The sequence below is a fragment of the Ambystoma mexicanum genome, chromosome 6p (genome assembly GCF_040938575.1).
Source record: "Ambystoma mexicanum isolate Mex_15411 chromosome 6p, UKY_AmexF1_1, whole genome shotgun sequence".
NCBI classification, from domain to species: Eukaryota; Metazoa; Chordata; class Amphibia; order Caudata; family Ambystomatidae; genus Ambystoma; species Ambystoma mexicanum.
The window spans coordinates 851,708,436-851,729,554 of NC_090935.1; positions in this window are offsets into that span (position 1 = coordinate 851,708,436).

The window sequence follows — 21,119 nt, forward strand, 5'->3', positions numbered from 1 at the left end:
CAGCTTGGTCCCAAAAGCATGCTTTTGTTAATTTGGTAAAAATCTGTCCAGTAGTTTATGTTTTAAAACAACCAAAAGTATATCCCAAAAAATTTGTGATATCTATGTCTGCTCCGCGGACACACTTCCCTGTTCGCTCCGTGGACAGGACACCGATTGGATAATTGGCTTGTGTTGTGTACGCAGACATATGATGTGTTCGCTGATTGGTTGGGGTGAAGCGTGAGGGGCGTCACATTCTTTCGATGCACCCACCATATTGGATCCGCGGACATCCACGGACAGTGCAGCGTGCAAGTGAGCATTAATCTAATTTTGGGGAGTGTGTTGGTGTGTAGGTGTGGTTGGAGAGGTTGGGGGAAAGGCGATGGGACAAACACTGGGCGCACTACTGGCTATTTTCCTTTACTACGATGTCGGTTTTGGGTCATTAGTAGAGCATTGGGTGAAGAGGGTATGTATTGAAGAGTTTGTGAATTGTTTGTAATTATTATTTTAGAATTTTAATTGAAATGGGTAGGTTTTGACGTGGATGTGTTATGTTTTTGGGTTGTGGTCATTTGGTGGGTGTTTGCTTCTATGGTCAGGGCCTAGAATCTAGACTCTAGGCCCTGACCACAACCACCGCAGCATAACACACCCATGCTACCAAATAATTTGACTGTGGTATGTCGGCTGCTTAAGGGATATGTTTTCAAAAATGGGAGTACTGATTGGCAGTAGTGTAATAGTGCTTATAGGATAGTGAGATGATGTTAGTATTGAAGACTCTCAGCATTTTGGGTTGTATTTATTGGTGAGGTGTTTGTTTGCATGGCTGTGTTATGTTGCAGTGTTTGTGAGTCTAATTATTATATACATACTGTTTCCTTTGTTGAGGCTGTATGTAAAGTTTTGGCCAGGCCATGCAGTCAAGATTGTAGGGTTTGGCAGCAAGCACTGCAGCATAAGATACCCAGGGAAGCAAACATTTTCGATTGTAGTCTATGGATAGGTGTTTGCTTAAATGGGTGTGTTATGCTGTGGTGTTTGTGAGTCCAATTATTATATACTTACTGTTTGACTTTTTGTGGCTGTTTGCAGTTTTTTCATGACATGGGTAATTGGAGCAGACATTCTCTTTCAATCCCTGTGATAAAAGAAAAGATCACATGTTAATGTAGGTAGACATTTCAGTATTGTGTCAACCCTCATAGTTAGTACTTTAAAATTACTATAGTTCAAACCAGTGTACTGTGCAATTTCCTCAGTTCCTGTGTTTGTTCATTAAATCATGGGTCTGTGGGAAAAGAAAAATCCATGCTAGATTAAAAAAAAAACTTTCTACGTTGTGGTACAATATATTTCTTTCATTGATTTCAATAGGAGGAATTCAATAGGTGTATGGTTTTTGATTTGGAAGTGGTGGTAGTATTGTTGCAATTAGATAGCAGTTGGTGTATTCTAATTGTTTATTTCTTGTTCCATTTTAGTGGTATTCATCTATCTGTTTGCTTGTTGCAGAATTTTAGGGCAGTTAGATACCTGTTGGCGTATTCTGTTTCTTTTTTGTTGCTTTTTAGCAGTATTTTTTTATCTGTTTGCTTGTTGAGAATTTTGGGGCAATTAGATACCTGTTGGCGTATTCTAACTGTTCATAGTTTTGAAGTTGAAGTTTTGTTGATGTTCATACACAGATTAGTTATTAAATTTTGGTTTTAAGAATATTAACTAAGCATTTACAAGATTTGCTGGTAATCTCTGTTTTAGAGTAATGGTAGTATCATTACATTTGAATCATCCACAATTCTTTATTATATATGCATCGTAGTGACCTGCATTGGTTGTGGCTCCTGCGTGGTAGATTAAACCTATTGTTGTGAAGGTTTTCTTACCAAGTGATACTTGTCCATGTGTGAATCCAGTCAACTTGCAGTTGTTTTTGGTACCATCTGCGATGTAACGTAAAAGCATTACTATTAGGTATTTACTATGTGTCTGTATTTGTAAGGTGGAACGATTATCTAAATTGCAGGTAGTACATAATCTGCCATGGTTTTCATTTTGTACAAGTTGCTGAAATGGAATGGATTCACAGTTAGGTATGGATGTATACACAAAGCGTTCATTAGGGACTTCTTCTTGTGCGACAAGGCTGTAAAGAGTGCATGTATGCTTCCACATGTATGAAATCTGCAAGATTTCATTTATAGGTATGTGTTTGTTTTCCAGTACTTGTAGTAAGTACATTAGAAATTCTTGTGGATCTTCTTGTGTGTTTATAATGAATGTGACCATTCCAGCATAGTAGTCCAATTCCTGCCTTATTCCAGAAACACTGTAAGTGTTGTCAGGATTGTTGGATGCATTTACGTGAAGGACTAACATTTGCAAACACAATTGGTCTGTCCTGTGTAAGCAAATGTTCTCAATAATTGGTAGCAATTGGAATAGAATATTAGAATATTGATTGCTACATTTGCATAGCAATTTACACCAGTTGTATTTGAAAATTTGAATGGACCTGACAGTTCTGTGTCCAAGTGATTTGATCAGAGTGCGCGTTGTATCTATGAAGGGGTAGTTGACTTTGTTTGTGCACTAGATCCTTCTTTGGCTGTGGTCCTTGATGAAGTATTAGCTTCTTTAAATTTCTTTGGAGGAATTGCTGTGAGATCCTGCATAATATGAGTCCGAAGTAGTTTTCTTTAACAAACTTTTGCTTTTTGAGGAACAGGATAGGTTTTTAGATGGGGTGTAGAGTTAACGCAGTCTATTGGATTCTAGAGTGCAAGAAATATCAGCATTTACTTTATTTGCATCGACGTTGTTTATAAATAGTCCATCAAGTGTATGTAAGCGTGATAGTGCTACATAGCTCATGCCTTCTTTAAACACTGTGCTACCAATATCTATCAATACTTTATCTAGGGTAAGACCTTGTGATTTGTGAATGGTGACTGTGTATGCTAGAGTTAGAGAAAATTGTTCTCTGTGTGCATACATGCATTTGAAAAGAAGGAAGCGGGCTGTTTGGGTCTCATCCTTTTAACTTCTGATAGTTTGTCAAAGAGAATATTGACAAACTGAATGTTGTCATCACGTGGGTATGTTTGAAAGCCAACAACTGTACCAAGTGCTCCATTAACTTGTCCTTGGTCCACGTCAAGGTTACGTTTAAGCATTACTCTACAGTTTAAAGATCATTTTAATATTTTCTCCAAACCAGATAGAGTTTTCTAAGGTATTTAGCCTTGTTGTGGCTTGTTGACACATGGGTAGTGTCATAACATGTACGTCTAGTTTTCTGTGGAGCAAATTTGAAGTATTGGTTGCATTTCTTTTTTTAACATTGTTTCATTGAATTCTGAACAGCTTGCAAGAGTTGGCATCAAGGACATACAGTTTATATTTTTGAGTGCTAATTGTTCCATGACATCAGTAGCACATGATTTATGGCCATAGAGTGCATTAATGTGCCTGGTTTTGAATGTAGATTGTGCTTCTTGAGATAGTACACCAACTCTAATACTTTTCAAAAGGTTGGCGTATGTGAGGTCTGCAGACTGACGCCTGCCTTCAGTGAATTCTTTATATTGGAAATGTTGCCAAAGGTTTACATTTCCTCTGCTGCCAAGAGTATTATGGCATAGTTTGTGCCCTAAGGTTTTAAAAATAGTTTCACCTTTAACTGGTGTTAATTGAAGAAGATCTCCAGAAACTATAATGTGTTTTCCTCCAAAGAGTTCTTCATAGTCTGTTTTCAGGACCTCTTGTAATCTGAGGTGAATGAAGACTACCATTAGATTGGAAACAATGCTTACCTCATCTATTAGCAGCATTTTCCTTGGTTTGAATACTCTGCGTAGTTCTATTGCAGCTTCTGGAGAAAGTTTGTAATAGTCTCATTTGTTTTGGTGTTCTACTGGAAAGAGTAGTAATCAGTGTAAAGTGACACCGCCTATGTTGTAGGCAGCTACACCTGTGGGGGCATTTACAAAAGCTGACAGTTTGTTGTTTGCCAATTGTTGGAGAAACTTGCTGATGATTTTGATTACGAACGTTTTTCCTGAACCAGCTTGACTACTTACGTATAGCAGTATAGGTTTGTATTCTTGGCAAGTACAATTTTTTGTTTCATGCTGCACACCATGTTCAATTTGTTTTGTTATTTCTTGGAAAATGCTATACTGCTCATTGTTTAGTTGTGATTTTAGTAGAGCAAAGTCCTCTGTAGATTGTTCATACTGACACGTGGTGTTTTCTACTTCAGTCATGGCTTATTTTGCCTCATTTGCTATTAGTGGCTGTCCAAGTGGTTCTTGGCTTCCTGTTACAGAAGGTTGACTACTGTCAGGAGTGTCCACATCTAATTGTGCATGGAGTTCTTCTTCTTGTTGCTGTTGATTGTGCAACATTGTTTTGTACTGTGTAAAGTTTACGTCTGTTATAGTGCTTTCATTTGCTTTGAAAGTGTCTTCATAGGAGTCATAGGTATCTAGTAAATCTTCTTCTTATCTCCATGGATTAAAAAGTTGTAGCAGGGACATGTAATACAGTTGTTTATGTTGAGGTGTTGTTAATGACAATTTGATATGATTAATTAAGCTTTGTTTGGTAAGTTTCACTAAGCTGTCTTCCCAATTTTCCACTCTGTATAAACCTTTCTTCTCATCTGGTTTAACATTATTTTTCTATGTGAGGTTTTGGGCTATGTCATATAGACACATGGGTTCCAAAGTGGTACTTCTGTTTGCGTAGTACGTGTCTAGTAAGTTGTTTTTCAAAATGTCTTGGCTTTTGGGATCATTTTTGGCTATTGTTTCTATGTCTTCATATGATTTGAGAACTCTTTTTCTAGATTTAGCTGGACCAAGGTTTAGCCATACTATAATTTCAGATTGTCCATACAAGGCAGTACCGGTTACACAATCTGCAGCTTCATAGCAGTCACATTCTCCATGGGAGAGCATTTTAATCTCTGTGATAGTGTTTTGTCAGATGATATGTCATCCCAGAGGTCTTTGAGCTCTGTTTTTTCTGCTTTGGTTAAGTAGGATGTGACATATTGTGCAACTGCAGTGGAATCGTCTGCAATGTACTGCACATCTATATTTGCATTCCATAGGAGGCTGATGCTTGCATTGTAATCATTGATGTATTTTGATCCTTCAGTTCTTTTTATGTAATATGTGGTCTTAGGTGATTTACCTTTGACACTATGTCTAACTTAAGACATGAAGTTGCTTATTTTACCTGTTGTTGAAATTGGTCTAGGGAAACCAAAGCAGCATTTGGTGTAGTATTTCCCTTTGTTTTTATATTTGCGACAACAATACTTGCCACATTTGTGTCTTTGCAATTGTAAAATGTGTGCATGAAGGTCACTATGTGTCGTTTGTGAAGGGATTTCACAAGTGACATTTTTCTGGATGAACTGCAAAACAGTGACATCACTGTCCTGACCAAATTTAGGAGCATATTTAATCCACAAAATCATGTGGATGTGTGGTGCTCCTCTGGCTTGGTATTCTTTTCTCCAAAAGAAGTGTTGCACTTCTCCGAGGGGAATAACAGTTTTATTACAAATGAAGTGTAGCATAGCAATGGGGCGATGATGAAAATATCTTGATACATTTACAGGATCTGGAGAGCAGAGTTCTCCTGGTGTTTTTATATCTATATTTGTTTTGTTTTTGTTTGCTATGCGTACAAATCATGTAAATCTTCCCATGCATATTCTGCACAACTTACTGTCACAAACCAAGTTGGTGGGCTAAGGTTTCTTATCATACAGCGTACATCTGTGTGACGTTGGAACCATTATTCTGTTGTACCACGCATGTTTGCTAAAAGATTTGTAATGCTTGACTGTAAAACCTCATATTTTTCTTGCACTTTTTGTGGTAAATGCGTAGCTGACATATTTAGAAAATTGGTACCTGATTTTAATGTGTGTGCAACTCCGTAGCAGAGAGTTGCTAGTTCACTTTCAAATCTGAATCTGGGGTCTTCAGAATACATTTGTAAAGAGTGGTATTTTGGTGCTGTTATTTGTGTGGGTCTTTCATCATACCTTCCTCATTGTCCAGTAGGAAAGAGTAGATGAAAGCAAGTGCTTCTATACTTTTTTCCCATATGGTGATTGGAGATCCTTTGGATTGTCCCATTTGGTACGCTTCCAGTGCATCATCGATGGTGTCTTTAGAGTGTAATGGGTAAATTGTATAATGGTCTAAAATATTGGATTCTGTAGCAGGATCAAGAAGTTGAAATTGACCAGTTTCTAACGTGTCTTGAATTATTTCGGTGATTTCCCTCAGGTTTTCTTCAATAATTATTTCTTTGTAGTATTCATTGTTGTCTTTTAGATATTGCAGGGCTTGTCTAAATTTATGTAAGTCCACGAGTTGTTGGCAAATGTCTTTGTCTTTTGTAGGTACGCCATATACTAAGATGATTAAAGATTGATCTATTGGACATTGCACTCCCAGGGTGTGTACATTTTCTTTGAGATCTAATGGCAAATAAACTACTTTGCCACAAATGCCTTTCAGTAATTCAGAAGGAGGTACTTTTGCTGTTTTTGGTTTAAGGCGTATTATTGCTTGAAATGGGTGCACTGTTTGAATTATGATGCTCTCATACAAGTTAAGTTGTTGCAGGGGTTTTGGTAGTGGGAATAATTCCAAGTTATTTGTGATAGCACGTGAAGGTATTTGGTTGTTGTCAATTTTTGCAGGGCAGTAACGGCAAAGTATTAAGGTGTCAGTCATTTCGTATTTGTTTTCTGCTATAAGGTAGAGAGCAAATTGGAACCATTTGGAATCTTCATTGTCTTCTATTTTGTACATTATGTCTACAGTTTTTGTACTATTATTATAACAAGTCCTGCAGCAACACATACACACATGGTTTGGTATTTCAGCGGATGTGCATTTAAACTTTAGTATTTCTTTTTTGTATCTGTTTAGTAGAAGGTTGCCATCTGTAAAGATGTTGCTAGTCTGTTGTAAAACTATTGCATTTTGTAAGTGGCTTTCACTTCCAAAATATTTTCTCTGAATATGCTGTATTTCGTCGAATAGTTCTTTGGCTGTACCATGTAGAAGATTGTTATTTAAATTGGCTAGTGCTAAAGCAGGACTTTTGGCACAGTACAGTTTATAAACAAAATTTCTTATAGTTGAATGTTGTGTTGATATAATTTTGATATGGTGGAAGGTGCTTTTGCAAATAGGTCCAGAAATGCAGGCTAATGAATGTCCTTGTAGTCCTGTGTATTTTCACACTGGAGAGGAGTCCATACTTTGTAATAATTTTATTTTCAATTTATCTTTGCCTTTCACATACTGATTGAGGAAGTGGTGTAAAGATGTGAAAGATTTTTTGCCTATGTTACACATAGATGTGCATGGCCATTTGTAGACTGGACACATTGGTTCAGTGGAATGGAGAGTTGATACTAAGTTTTCTGGGGATATTTTTGTGAGCAGCATTTCTTGTTCCATAATGGTATTGTTAAGTTTTTCATACCCTCATCCACTGCTATGTATGGCAGTTGGGTTTCTTTGCTTTTGTTTGTATGCTTCTTCATTGAAATATGGCTCTGTGCTGGTGGTGTGACTCCATCACCTCCACAGATGTTTGTAAAGCTATCTTTGTTGATATTCTGTTTATTGAGAAGTCTTTTTTGTAATTTAGTACTTAGTTTTGTTAGTGGTTTAATTCTGTTTAAAACTAAAATAAATAATTTCCTTTTGAGAAGGATGTCACTGTGTATGAGAGCTTCTAGGATTAATTTTCTACGGTAGGTTTTAAGGGTTGTGCTTGATTTCTCTCCTGGTTTTATAAGGTCTTGAAGGACTCTGTGGCGTAACATTTTTTGTAAAATAATTTTTTTGGTATGCTTACTTGTGGCTACATCGTGATTTATAGGTGCAGGGTTAGCACTAGTGGTAGCTGCAGTCTTTTTAATAACTTTCTGTTTAGTTTTACATTTTGAAAGAGGAGACAAAGTTTCTTTACTGGAAGCTGTGTTTGTTTCGCTTAGTGACTGTATTAGCTGTTTTGTTTGAACATTTTGTATAAATTCTGCTAGAAGTGGATGCTTATTTCGGACACTTTTATTTTGATTTTGTCTACTCTGCGTTGCCTTCTACAGAGTTGATTTTTGGTAGGCATTCTTTGGGGTCTGTTGGAGAAAAAAAGAGAGTGTGTGTTGGGATATTGTGCAATGTATGTGTGCTTTGTGCATGAGTGTCTGAGTATGATGGTAGGTATGTATGTAGAGGTGTGTGATTGTGCAATGGGCTGTTACTTTAGGTTGGTAAGGCTATTCTCGTATTTGTGTGTTACTATACTGGTGTTCAGATGACAATACAAAGTAGGCACCTGCTGAGGGGCAATCAGTAATACTGAATCTAATGCTGCAGGATTAATACAATTGTTTTTCTACAATACTAGAATTCTACAGTGTTTGAGTCACAGTTGGAACATTATGGCAGTGTTGCACTTACTTTTTTTGGATGGGTTTTCAAGATAGTGGTCTTCACTGCAATTGTGAAAGAAAGAAGTTAGTAAATGTGTGTGTTAATAGCACTGTTGTTAATGTAGACATGAATTTGTTTGTTTTTGAAGTAGTAGTGCTTTCTGATAATTGTGCATAGCAAGTAGATGCAGTTTCCTTTGTCTATGTGCATTCTGTATATTTTACTTTGAATCTGTCAGTTGAACTTGACTTAGAAATGATTGCAATAGTAAGCACACAGAGCACACTTGGCTTTTTAAGGTGGTGTTATTGGATGTCAGGAGATAGGAGAAATAACGGTATGCTTTTCTTGCTATTTATACAGGGTAGATGGCAGGAACTGTGGGGAAAAGCATGCACTGTATGCATTTGGAAAGGTGTGGGAAATAAAGCAGAAGGATTTGATGGGTTCAGCAGCTTATTACTCTCCAGTATAGTTGTTGGGGAGAAGGTTCAAATAAGAAAATCTAGAAAAGTGGCAAAGGGACAAAGCAAGTTTACCAGACTGCGGGTGATTAGTAAATTACTGGGTGATCCGGTGGTGCTTGGAGACGGGAGAGTCTTTAATAAAGTAAGGGTTGCAATGAAGGGTCTGGTGCGTTCATTGCAGACTGAAAGGAAGGGGGGAGATGGTATATGTGTTGGTTTACTACACTGTTTGTACATAGTTGTACATGATGTGATTGACTTAACTGCACCTGTGTATAGTTGAATGCTGTTGTAAATTCTAGAACGGAATGGGCAACCAGCTGTAATGGGAGAGCTGTCTAAATTAGAAGAACAGTTGTAGAGGCAGTGGTGTTGTTTCAGCTGGGAGCCTTTCAAATGATATTGGCTATCTGTGTGCACGAATAAAGATGCATGTACTGATCCTGGCTGCATGTCACTTTATAACGGCCTACAAAGCCTTCTCCCACAATTATACTGTTATTTCTCCCATCTTTTAACATGAAATGACACTTTGTTAGATAACTGTGTGTGCTGTGTCTGATTACCATTATAATCATTCCTAAAGGAAGTTCAAATTATAGATTGTATGTAAAATATCCAGAATGTATAGAAAGGAAATTGTATGTACATCCTATGCACTATAATGCATTAAATGGTATTATGGTTGAAATGCGGATACATAGGTGGCAGTGGTTACACAAATGACAGAATGAATGAAGAGAATAACAGTTTTCACATTACAGTTAGTAATATGGGTAAATAAAAATTTGGAGAGCAGACAGCTTTGCAAGTGGCATAGCTGATGGGAGAAATGACAGAAAGCTTTTTTTTACAGATTATGCAGGGTAATTGGCAGTTACCCTCTTTACATGCATTTATACAAGAGCTGTACATGTACTGTGCAGAAAATATTCATACCTGTAGTTTGTGTTCATGCATGTGGATGTGCATGCATCTGCAAGCAGACATCTTGGAGAGTTTTACAGTAGTTTGTTTGCTTGTTTGTTTATTTATTTATATTGTGCACCCTGCCCGCAGGCATTTGGGCGCATTTCTTGCAAGGTTATAGGTTACGTTACAGCCTCAAGATACAGCTACTTGAGGTGGAGGCACATAATAGCAGGTAGTCATGGTAGAAGTAAAAAAAAACAGTAAATATTACAGTAGCAAATGGTCACAGAGTATATACGCATATGAGATAAATTATGATTAAGAGTGATTAATATGATTAGAGGCTGTACACCTACACAAGCCCTGGTAGTGCAGATAATATCATAGCGTAATAAATGTGTACAATCAGACTTGAGTGGTGGCTAAGTGTTGCTCAGCGAGTCAGGATTTAGCTTTGTTCTTGAATGCACAGTAGCGGACTTCATTTCTGAACGGAGTGTGTTCCACAGTTTAGACGCAAGAACCGGGAAGCTGGATCCCCCTGAGTTTTGTAGTTTAAATCTGGGTATAGCAAGTGAGTGAACTTGTGCAGATCTGAGTGGTCTGGTAGCTATATGTGCAGAAAGGCGGTTGGCCAGGTATTCTGGTGCTTGTTTAGAGAGGCCCTTGTGGGTAAGTGTGATGGCTTTAAGAGATATTCTGTGTGTCACCAGGAGCCAGTGGAGGTTCTGTCTGGTATCAGAGATATGCTCATTTCTAGGGATATTTAAGGCTGCTCTGATAGCATTATTCTTTATTACTTAAAGCCTATTGATATTCTTTTGGCTGGTCCCTACATATAGGGCATTACAGTAATCAATATTGGCCATATTATGAGTTCTTGCTAAAATGATGCAGTTAGAGGCGGTAATGAAGGGTCTGCATGCTGTCACAAGTTTGCAAGTGCATGCTGCTGCAGAGGCCACCGAATTGATTTGTTTTGTCAAGGAGAGGGTAGAGTCAAGGTGGAAGCCTAATGTTTTAGTATTATGTGACACCTTGATAGTGTTCCCATCGATGACAAAGACTTTGAAAGCCGTGTCCAATTTATTGAGTCGGAGGTGTGAACCAAGGATAAGTAACTCAGTCTTATCATCATTTAGGCATAGGCCATGGCATGCCATCGAGGCTTGGACGACTGGATAGATCTTGCTGAGGACTTTTGAGTCAGTTGTATAGTTGCCAGTGATGGGAATGAGTATCTGGGGGTCATACCCATAGTTGGTACAGGTGACACCCAGATAGTCGAGAATATCAAATAATGGTTTGGTAAACACATTATATAGTGTAGTGGATACACAAGATCTGTGTGGGACCCCGCAGGTGACGGGTAACGGCTCAGATGAGGCAGATGGTGAAAATACATGCATCATTCTCTTTGCAAGGAATGAACTAATCCAGGCAGTGGCCTCATCAGAGAAATGGGCAGCCGTTTTGAGGTGTTGGCAGAGTATTTGATGATCGACCAGGTTGAATGCTGCCGACAAGTCAAGTAGTAATAGTAAAGCTAGTTTGCCTTTATCTTTGATGACCTGGATTTGTGTTGTTAAGTCAATGAGAGCTGTCTCAGTGCCATGTTTTGGGCGGAAACCTGATTGTCGGAGACCGAGGAATCTATTAGACTTGAGGTATTCCTGAATTTGTAAGTAGGCTGCTCAGTCTAATATTTTCAAGAGGAAGGACAATGTAGTAATCGGTCTGTAATTAGACGGGTTACTAGGGTCCAAACTGGGTTTTTTGATGAGATGGATGACCCAGGCCTCCTTGAGGTTATCAGGGACCATACCTGCTTTAAATGACGTGTTAATAAAGGTGGTGATGAATGGGGCTAAGTTATGAGCAGCTTCCTTAATAATCAGAGCTGGGCAAGAGTCACCTTGACAGCTAGTTGGCTTAAGTTTTTTAATGATGTTTTCCACCTCTCCGTTTGATAACGGGGAGAGCTAAACGGTTTGCAGGGGTGCCTGGGTACCGAAGGGTTGCCAACCAGTGCTGTGGAAGGGAGGTCAGCAGGTAGGCTACATTTTTTGTTATTGATTTTGATCTTCGGAGTAGCTATTTTGTCCATAAGTGCTTTTTGTATACTAGTGCACCAATCAGCATTAGTAATGCACTTGTCTGTAGAGGATATGGGAGATTCAAGGTCTTTAAGGATCTTAAAGAGCTCTTTTGTATTGGATTCTGCCTGATGCATCCGATTATTTTAAGTATCCTTTTTTGATGAGATGATTGCTGCCTTATAGTTAACTGATGCTGAGATAAGTGTATTTTTGTTAGCATCAGTTGGATGACTTTTCCAATGTGACTCTGCATTTCTTTTTGATTTGCGAAGATTTTTCTGCAAAATATACAAAATGCATTGCAACCCTTTTTGGAATTACAGCAATCCTTTTTCCAGTAGGTGTTGGACACTTTAGGTTTTCGAAACACACAAAAAAACACCACAAAAAGGCTCTTTTCAGAGCGACCACTTCTTTCCGCAGAAGAGTGCAATGGTTTTGATAGGGCAGCACCCCAAACATTTTAAATGTCCGCAGACAGTCTGCCGACTTCTAAAAATACACAGGGCCCTGCAGTATTTCATTGGCACTTCTATTTTTGAACTGTGAAAGGCAGATCTGAAAAGAGCCTTTTTTTTGGGGTTTTTGTTGTTTTGTATTTTTGGGGGGTTTTCAGACATGACACATAAGGAAGGGAAGGGAGGGTAAGGAAGGGGCACAAACCACAGGGATAAGAAAGGGCAGGTGGAGAGAGGAAGATTTAGGGTGGGCCTTAATCAGGTAGGTGGCAGTCCTTCTCATGCTCCTGGACTGCAGCCTCGAAAGCAATTTGAAGGGTCTCCCCCCTGCAGAGTACTGCGTCGCAGTACATACATAAAACTGTGACCTTTGAAAGGTAAGGGTGTACAGTATCATGTATGGCCTGTGAGGCAGCTGGAGAGATGTGCTGCTCCACAGAAGTGCTCTTGTGGTGGCAGGAGCAAAAAACGGAGTATGCTGTAGTGGAACTCAACCTACTACGTTTATCGCAAGTTACAACCTTACAAATAGCCCGACCATGGAACGACCTTAGGTGTCGCTTCATTGAGGTAGTACTGTAGCTGTACAAACCTGGTTTGCCACGACTCAGCACCAAATGTCACTGAGTGCAGTGCACCTTGTTTGCACAAGCTTTCGGTACTCTATCAAGAGTGGCAAACAACCTCCACACTCAAGATTCACGTGGAGTACTAGTAGTAGGGACTTCCACTACCTTGTCCTCATCATCCTCTTCATCCTCCTCTGCATCCTCATGCCTGTTGCCCTCTGCAGGCCCTTGGGGAGGTGGTGGAGGGGTTTGGGGTGGTGCTTAAGTTGAGGCAGCAGGAGCAGGACTCACCATGGTTGCCATCTTCTCCAAATATAAAAGAGTACAGCACAGCAAAAGCAATTTCTGTAACCAGCAATCTGGAGCAATGCTCTGTTCTGGAAATACAAAATCAGAATGAGTGGTGTGGCTTTTTATAGGGGTGCTGGGGAGCGGTTAGCGGACAGCTGTGCTCTCTGTGAACACCTCAAACACCAGAAAGGGCTCAAAAAGTTCCAAAAAGTATGCAGATCGCTAGGGACATGGTCTGGGACATGTGCAAGGATGAACTTTCACAGGAAAATACCTTGGATTGCCCAAAATAGCACTTTTTGGGTGTCCGGGGGCCCGGACTGTGTTCACAAACAAGGACCCACACTAAGCCTGGGTGCGGTCACATGATGACATCGTGGACATGTTGGCGAATGGTATGGTTGTCCGTAGGACACCAAATGTACGGGGTCGGTTGTACGAATGCGTGCGGGTGTTCTACGGACAGTGTTCAGGTCCCCAAACTAATTAAAAGTGTGACACACATGCAGCAGACAGTTACAGTCAGGCGCGATGTTCGTATGACCCGACGGTGTGATACGCATTCGTGCGGGTGTTCTACGGACAGTGTTCAAGTCCCCAAACTAATTAAATGTGCGTCACAACTTTGCGGACAGGCGGACGGTCTATGTGTTCTACGGACATATTAATTCTGGTTGCGGACAATGCGAACAGGGGGTATGTTCTTAGGACACCTTATTTTGATTAATTGCAGACATGCAGACGGATTTTGGGGTCGATTCATGGAGCAAACGTGCGCCGAAAATCCCAGCGCAAGCAGGCGCAAGGTGGCGCAAGCGTGAGAAACCCAGCGCACGCGCACGCGTGTGATTCAAGGAAGACGCTGCACGTGTTTCCCGCTGTCCGTGCGCCAAATCCTGCAATGGCGCACACGGGCACACACGGCGTGCGCTATGCGCACAGCAAAAGCGCACATAGCGTGGCGCACACAACCAAAGTGGGCGGAACAGTGGGCATAACATGTGGAATGGGGAATAACGCGTGAAAAAGAAGGCGTAACTGGGGAAGTACTGCAGGGAACTACACGGAACGCCCACACGCATGCAAACAACCCGTATTCATGTATTTGAATACTGGAAACCCGCGCACGGCAAAAGATGCACACAGGCGTCAACGCGTCCGCCACACAAAGGCAGGCGGAAGCCTCCCCGCGCACAGTATAAAAGTGCGCGCAAACAACAAACACGTATATACAGCTACGATGAATGCCCCATTTGTCGCAGCACTGATCGTGGGACACCGCAGGAGGAGGAGAATAGCCAGGGCACGCATTTTCGCACCACGGACAAGCCTTTTTGGGATGCCTGACGGCCAGGTCTATGGCAGGTATAGGTTTCCACCCCATATCATCCTAGACCTGGTCAGGGAGTGGGAAGATGACCTTACATCCCCCACCCTTTGCTCCCAAGCATTGAGCCCCTTGGAGAAGGTGCTCAATGTCCCGAATTTCTTGGCCACTGGGTCATTCCAGCGGACTACTGCCATAGTGGGGGGGGGTCTCACAGGCCACGCAGTCACGCTGCCTACACCAGGTACTGGCAATCATGACAGCGCGCCCCTCAGTCCGCAGGCACATATACATGCCCAGAACACCCGCAGAAAGGCAGGCCTTTGTCCTGGATTTTTACAGGGTGGCACACTTCCCCACAGTGCTTGGTGCCATAGATTGCACCCATATGGCCCTACGTCCACCTAGGGCCACTGAGCACATCTACCGAAACTGCAAGCACTGGCATTCCATCAATGTACAGGTGGTATGCGATGCAAAGGGAATCATCACCTCTGTCTATGCAAACTACCCTGGCTCCACCCATGACAGTTTCATATACAGAATGTCCGCCCTGAGCCGGGCCCTGGAAGCTGGGCAGCATGGCGACACATGGCTCCTAGGTGAGTACAAAGGCCCTTGCACATGCAAGCATGTCACACACACACACACAAATACACAAACCCCAATAATCACAACCATTTACACCTCCCCAGGGGACAGTGCCTACCCTCTGAGCAACCACATGATGACGCCAATCCGGAACCCCACCACACCACCCCAGGTAAGATACAACGCCGCCCATATTGCAACCAGGGCCATAGTGGAGCGCACATTTGAAGTGCTCAAGTCACGTTTCCGATCCCTTGACCGCTCTGGCGGGCAGCTACTCTATGCACCCCCAGTAGTGTGCAGGATCATTGGGGCAGCATGTGTCCTGCACAATATTGCAACACGGCAGGGCGTACCGGTGGACATGGTGGTGCCCCCACATCCCCAACCACAGGCACAGGCGCTGCCCATGGGCGGGGACAGGGCACGTGGCGAGGAAGCCCGGACCCAGCTTGTGGCCACATTTTTCACCTAAACTCCCACCCCTGCGGAGTGCACACAGGCCTGGCACATAACAGGTAACAATCGATGATGACAAAGAGACAGTCAACTGTCACAATCCTACCACCCTGAGATAGTTGCCATGGAAGTGCCACATTGTCTGCATCCCTAGCTACTTAAACACAAGCTATCCTGTGTGACCAAAAGGCACACATATGACATGACATGATATGGCATTTGTAACGTGCCTATACACAAGTATTTCAAGGTGCGACGAGGCAGGGAGGGGGGAACAAGGAAGACAGACAACGATACTACTAGGCCAGGTGTCATATAGATTGTGCAAGTGCAGGGGTAGGGGGAAGGGAAAAGTGCAAGGGGAAGGGGAGGGGGGCAGTGCAGTACAGGGTAAGTAGACTAAAAAACAAATAAATAGGCCAGCTGGTGGCAACTGCAAAGGTAAGTGCAGACAAGTGCTGGGCAGGGGGGGCTGTAGGGATAGAGAGACATTCCCGCAGTGCAGGGTTTGCCAGGGAGGCAGTGCAAGTGGAGAGTGGCTGGGCCAGGGACCGAGGTCGGTGAGAGTGGCCCAGTTGCATATCCAGTGCAGTTCCAGTGAAGAATTTTGCAAGGGAGAGTGAGAGAGAAAGCAGAAGCAAAGAGGAAGGTCTTGAGGTGCTTCCGGAACCGGAGATGGTTCTCCTCAAGTTCCAGTGAGGTAGGAAGGCTGTTCCAGAGGGAGGCCCCTGCCGCGGAGAGAGATCTACCCCCAGCTAGTTGCTTTGAGAAGCGGATGACCCTGACATGCAAGGTGTGAATCACACACACCTGCAAAACAGGCCATGACCATCACTGTTATGTCACTCAAACACTCCCAAACCACAACATGACATGGCAAGCAATACCCATACACCAACACAGTACCAATAAGGTACACATTGCCATGTCAAAAATGTACAGTGGCATCAGACAATGATGCCTGACATGGAATCAGATGAAATGACTGACCAACAACCTCCCACCCAAAATAAGTCATTCCCAAATGCATTACAAAAGTTGTAGATGTAACATAACAATGAATGCCTGTCTACATGCACATTGTGCATTGCAAAATCAACACTGCAGCTTCTGTGTGCTGTGTCCAACTCCTGCAACACACTGCTCAGCGCACAGCACAGTGAACAGCCATTGTGTGTGATGCACACCCTGAGCATCACATCTAAGCGACAGACCACATCAAAAAGAAAATTGGGCATGTACAGGATCCATAATTAGTCACAGAACATGTGCTGCACTGACACAGTGGGCACCAGAAGGCAAACAGAGTGTACACGTGGATATGCAAGGGTGGTTGTACATGTAGTGCATCATAGTGCAAGTGTGTGGGTCAGTAAGGACATGCACTCAACATATGCATGTGCAATCAAGTGACCATCAGTGTCCTCTACACATCACATGTGAACATTCACCATGTGTACACCCCAGCATGTCAAACCACAACTATCCCCTCACACCTGAAAGGTAAACACAACACATGAACAGGCATTGATCAGCAGAACACAACATGTACATAGGATACCACAATTACAATGTCAGGGTTCCCATCACACTGCAGGGCAAGGCAACTATCAACAACAAACCACCCTCCCCTCACAAATGACCATGACCCACTGAACAACTGCACCTGGGTCATGGAGCCTTCAACCCTCAATTTCACCTGGCCACAGGATCACCTTTCCCCTTCGTCACCATCTCCCACCTTGTGTGTAAAAAGGTGCCTGCACCCTCAGAGTCCACCCTCTTTTGCAAAATCACAAAATCCAAGCCAGAAAAATGAACCAGAACACCCTCCAGTAGATGACTTGACGTAGCAGTACCTCACAAAGGCCAAGTACTACCACAATGATGTAACAACCAAGGTAGCACAGTAAAACAATGTCACAACAGGATGTGAACCATGTGTGGTACATAACATAGAATGATGCACCATGAACGGATGTGTACTGTCACAGGTCCCGTGTACAGGCGCAGGAGTGGCAGGAAACAACCACCCCCACCGTGTCCCGGGTGCCTGCAAGGTCAAACTCACACAGGCCTCTGAGACCCTGGTGGGGAAGGAGGGTCAGGGATATGCAGTCGGGACAGGCGTTGGCACACTGGATAACTGGAATGAGTGGCAGGAGAGTGGAGGAGGAATGACACATGAAAGTAGGGAATGCACGAAAATGTACTACCTGCATGAACACATGCACAATCCGAACAAACTTGGACATCATTGTCATGGCCTTCTGTAGTCCAGGCTTAGGAGTGGCACGAACCAACCACCCCCTCTAGGGTTTTGGCGCCTGCAAGTTTGGGGCTTACACAGGCATCCGCAACCCCAGCGGGGAAAGAGGGTTGGGGAACGTTGCTTGGATAGGTATGGGAAGCAGGAACACCGGGTAGAGGGTACAGGTTTTAAAATTGGATAGGACTCCGGGTGATTAGGGGAAAACAAACATACCAAATTGAATTACACATTCATCCATGCATTAGTGCACCCCCCAGCAAGCCTATGCAGAGCAGTTTGAAAGAAAAACAACAAGACACTTAGCTCTGGTTTTGAGTGCTGGCATCCTGCCTGCGCACTCTCAGGTCCGGTTACAGGAGCACTGCAATGCTGCAAAGAGAGCCACAGTTCATAATCTGTCCGTGCCCATAACACAAAAACACACCACCAAACATGCCCCATAGCAACAACTACTCTACAGACAATCTGGTGTAGATGCTTCGTACCCATATATAACATTACCCCTGTGATGGGTCCTACACAGTCAATGCAGTAAGTCAGCCGCCGGTGGGTGCGTGGCAAATGGAACACCAATGTGTCACAATTAACACAACATGCAATGTTCCCTGGGTAAGCAGACAGACCCATATAGCAAGGCATGACTTCAGAACAAGTCGTGTTCCACCATGACCGAAACAAAGTAGGCAGTGCATGTATCAAAATGTACATGGAAATTAAATGCACTGCACCCGAGTATGTCCCTTGCTGTATGTCCCTGTGAGCTGCCCCTTTCCATGTCTCGGAAGGCTACATGGTTGATACAAGTGCCTCAATGTACCTTGGTGTACCGGAGGGTATGTGCCACTGCCCCTGCAGGTGTCCCAGATAACCTTACAATCAACAGCCATCAGTCCACCAACACATCTGAGCTGCATTGTGTGCTTCAACACCAATATTCGTCCAAGTTCACCCTCAGTGCTGTAACTAAGCCTGCATGTGCAACTTGCCTGGTGCAAGCTTTTCTGTGTTGTGGCCCCCCTGTGCTGCTCACCTTGCCTGTAGTTCCTTGGAACACGTCAGCAGTTCTAGGATGTAGGTCTACAATCCCTGTGCCTCTGCTTGTGCACACATGTGCATGTGGGCACAAACAAACATGTCCAGAATTCAGATGTCCAATGGGCCATGTCTGCTGGCAAAGGTGCTCTGGAGGCTCATCCCCCTGCAGAAAGGGCATGAAACACATGATTAATGCTTTAAAGTCATCTGTGTGTGTCTCTTCAGGCATCTCGTTACTGGACCATGTCAGAGACTTACATCAGAAATCACACCATCAGTCCGTCTTTCACATCCAAAGTGTCGAACACACTATCTACGGCATGAATTGCAACAAGCACGTGTACAGTAAAGATAAGAAACATACTACACAATGCATAGCAATTAATGTACACATTAATCATGAAACACCCCATCTAGCAAAAGCTGAACAGTGGACAATAACACCACAATCATCCCCACTAGGGGTGTCAACACAAGTCACACAGCACAAGACATGCCAGAGATATGACAGTCCAAAGCCCTTATGTAATAGGTTGTCACACCAAACCATCCTTGCGAGCCCATGGATAAGGGAGGCAGGAGTGGCATATGTGAGTCAAGGACCCCAAGCAGCAAACACATACACAAGACAAGCCTGAAGGGCCCAGCTGGAACAGACAGTGGATGCCTGCGAAAGCCACAAAGCACCGCACCGTCACATGAAAGCAATGTTAAACTATATTAACTAATTACACTAACTATGAAAAACCTACATTATCTAATTAAACTAACTATCAAACAGAAACTTAACTAACTAAACTAAAAGAACAATCAAAAATGGCCACATACGACCCGGGGGGGAGGGGAAGCACCCAGGAGGGGGGAGGTACAGGGTGCTGCTCAACACCCACATGCGATGATGCTGAGCCAAAAAAAAACCCTAGTACAGCTAAAGACATTTACCAACTGCCTTACCAAATGGGCTGTATATGCCATAAAATGCCCTTGTGACCTAGTATATATAGGGAAGACCAAACGACAGGTACGTCAAAGAATCTGCGAACACAAATCTTGTATTCGGAATGAAATTGACAATAAACCCTTAGTGGCCCATTACATTCAACAACAACATAAATGCACAGATCTACTATGGTGTGTCATACAGGTCATCAAACCCTCCCCCAGAGGAGGTAATATGGATCTTGAGCTCACAAGATGCGAGCAGAAATGGATTCACAATTTAGATACGGTTAAATATGGCCTGAACATTGCCATAGAATGGAATGCATTCCTTTGAAGCCACCCCTATTTAACTTGTTGATGGGTGGTTATATCTGGAGGCTCCCTTTTTAAAAAGGGTGCTTGCTAGAATTAGCTGTCCAGTATCAAGATCCCTTACTCTGGAGCAAAACTCGTATAAATAGGACCCCATGACTGCCACGTAACAAATTATAGCACAACCTATAGTGCATAACGACTCTCAGCTACAATCTAGGAAGGATAGAGTACATCTCCCCTCATACAAATATCGCTAGGGCGCCAAAAAACAATGGCCCGTGGACACATCAAATGCTAGATAATGAAGGCCAGGCTGCGTTCTGCATAACAAAAGGAGTGGGCGATCTTTAACACAGTAACACTAAACAGACCACCAACACATAGAAACACTGCTTTTCCCCACACACTATTGCAATACCGATAACACTATCTATAGGTGTTATTTTTTGGAATTAAACGGAGAAAAGAAAGGGGGCCATGCAAGTGCAAAATTACCCAATATAATTGCGGCACAACCGGATAATACAAAGGCGCTTTCTAATATATGATGCCAGTAGCTGGTATAAATCACTTGAGTATATCACATTACCAGGTGCAATATTACAAAAGGTGTCATTCATACGGCCGGCATTTGATTTGCAATAATACAAAACATGGCCTTTTTTGGCCCTTGACTACAAGTTCCAGCAGCCTTATAGTCACGTTCCAAAGGCTACAAATGTGAGGTAAATACGGGTCTCTTATCACGTGACTCGATTCAAAAACACACCATTACTCTGCAGAACGAGCTCTTGCCGCTCTTGCAGACTTCCAGCTTTCACTCGGACATAAACAACACAGATCAAGGTAAGCGTTAGAACAGCTTCAATGAATTCAGAGTTTTAAATTATACAAGCCTTAACCGCACTGTC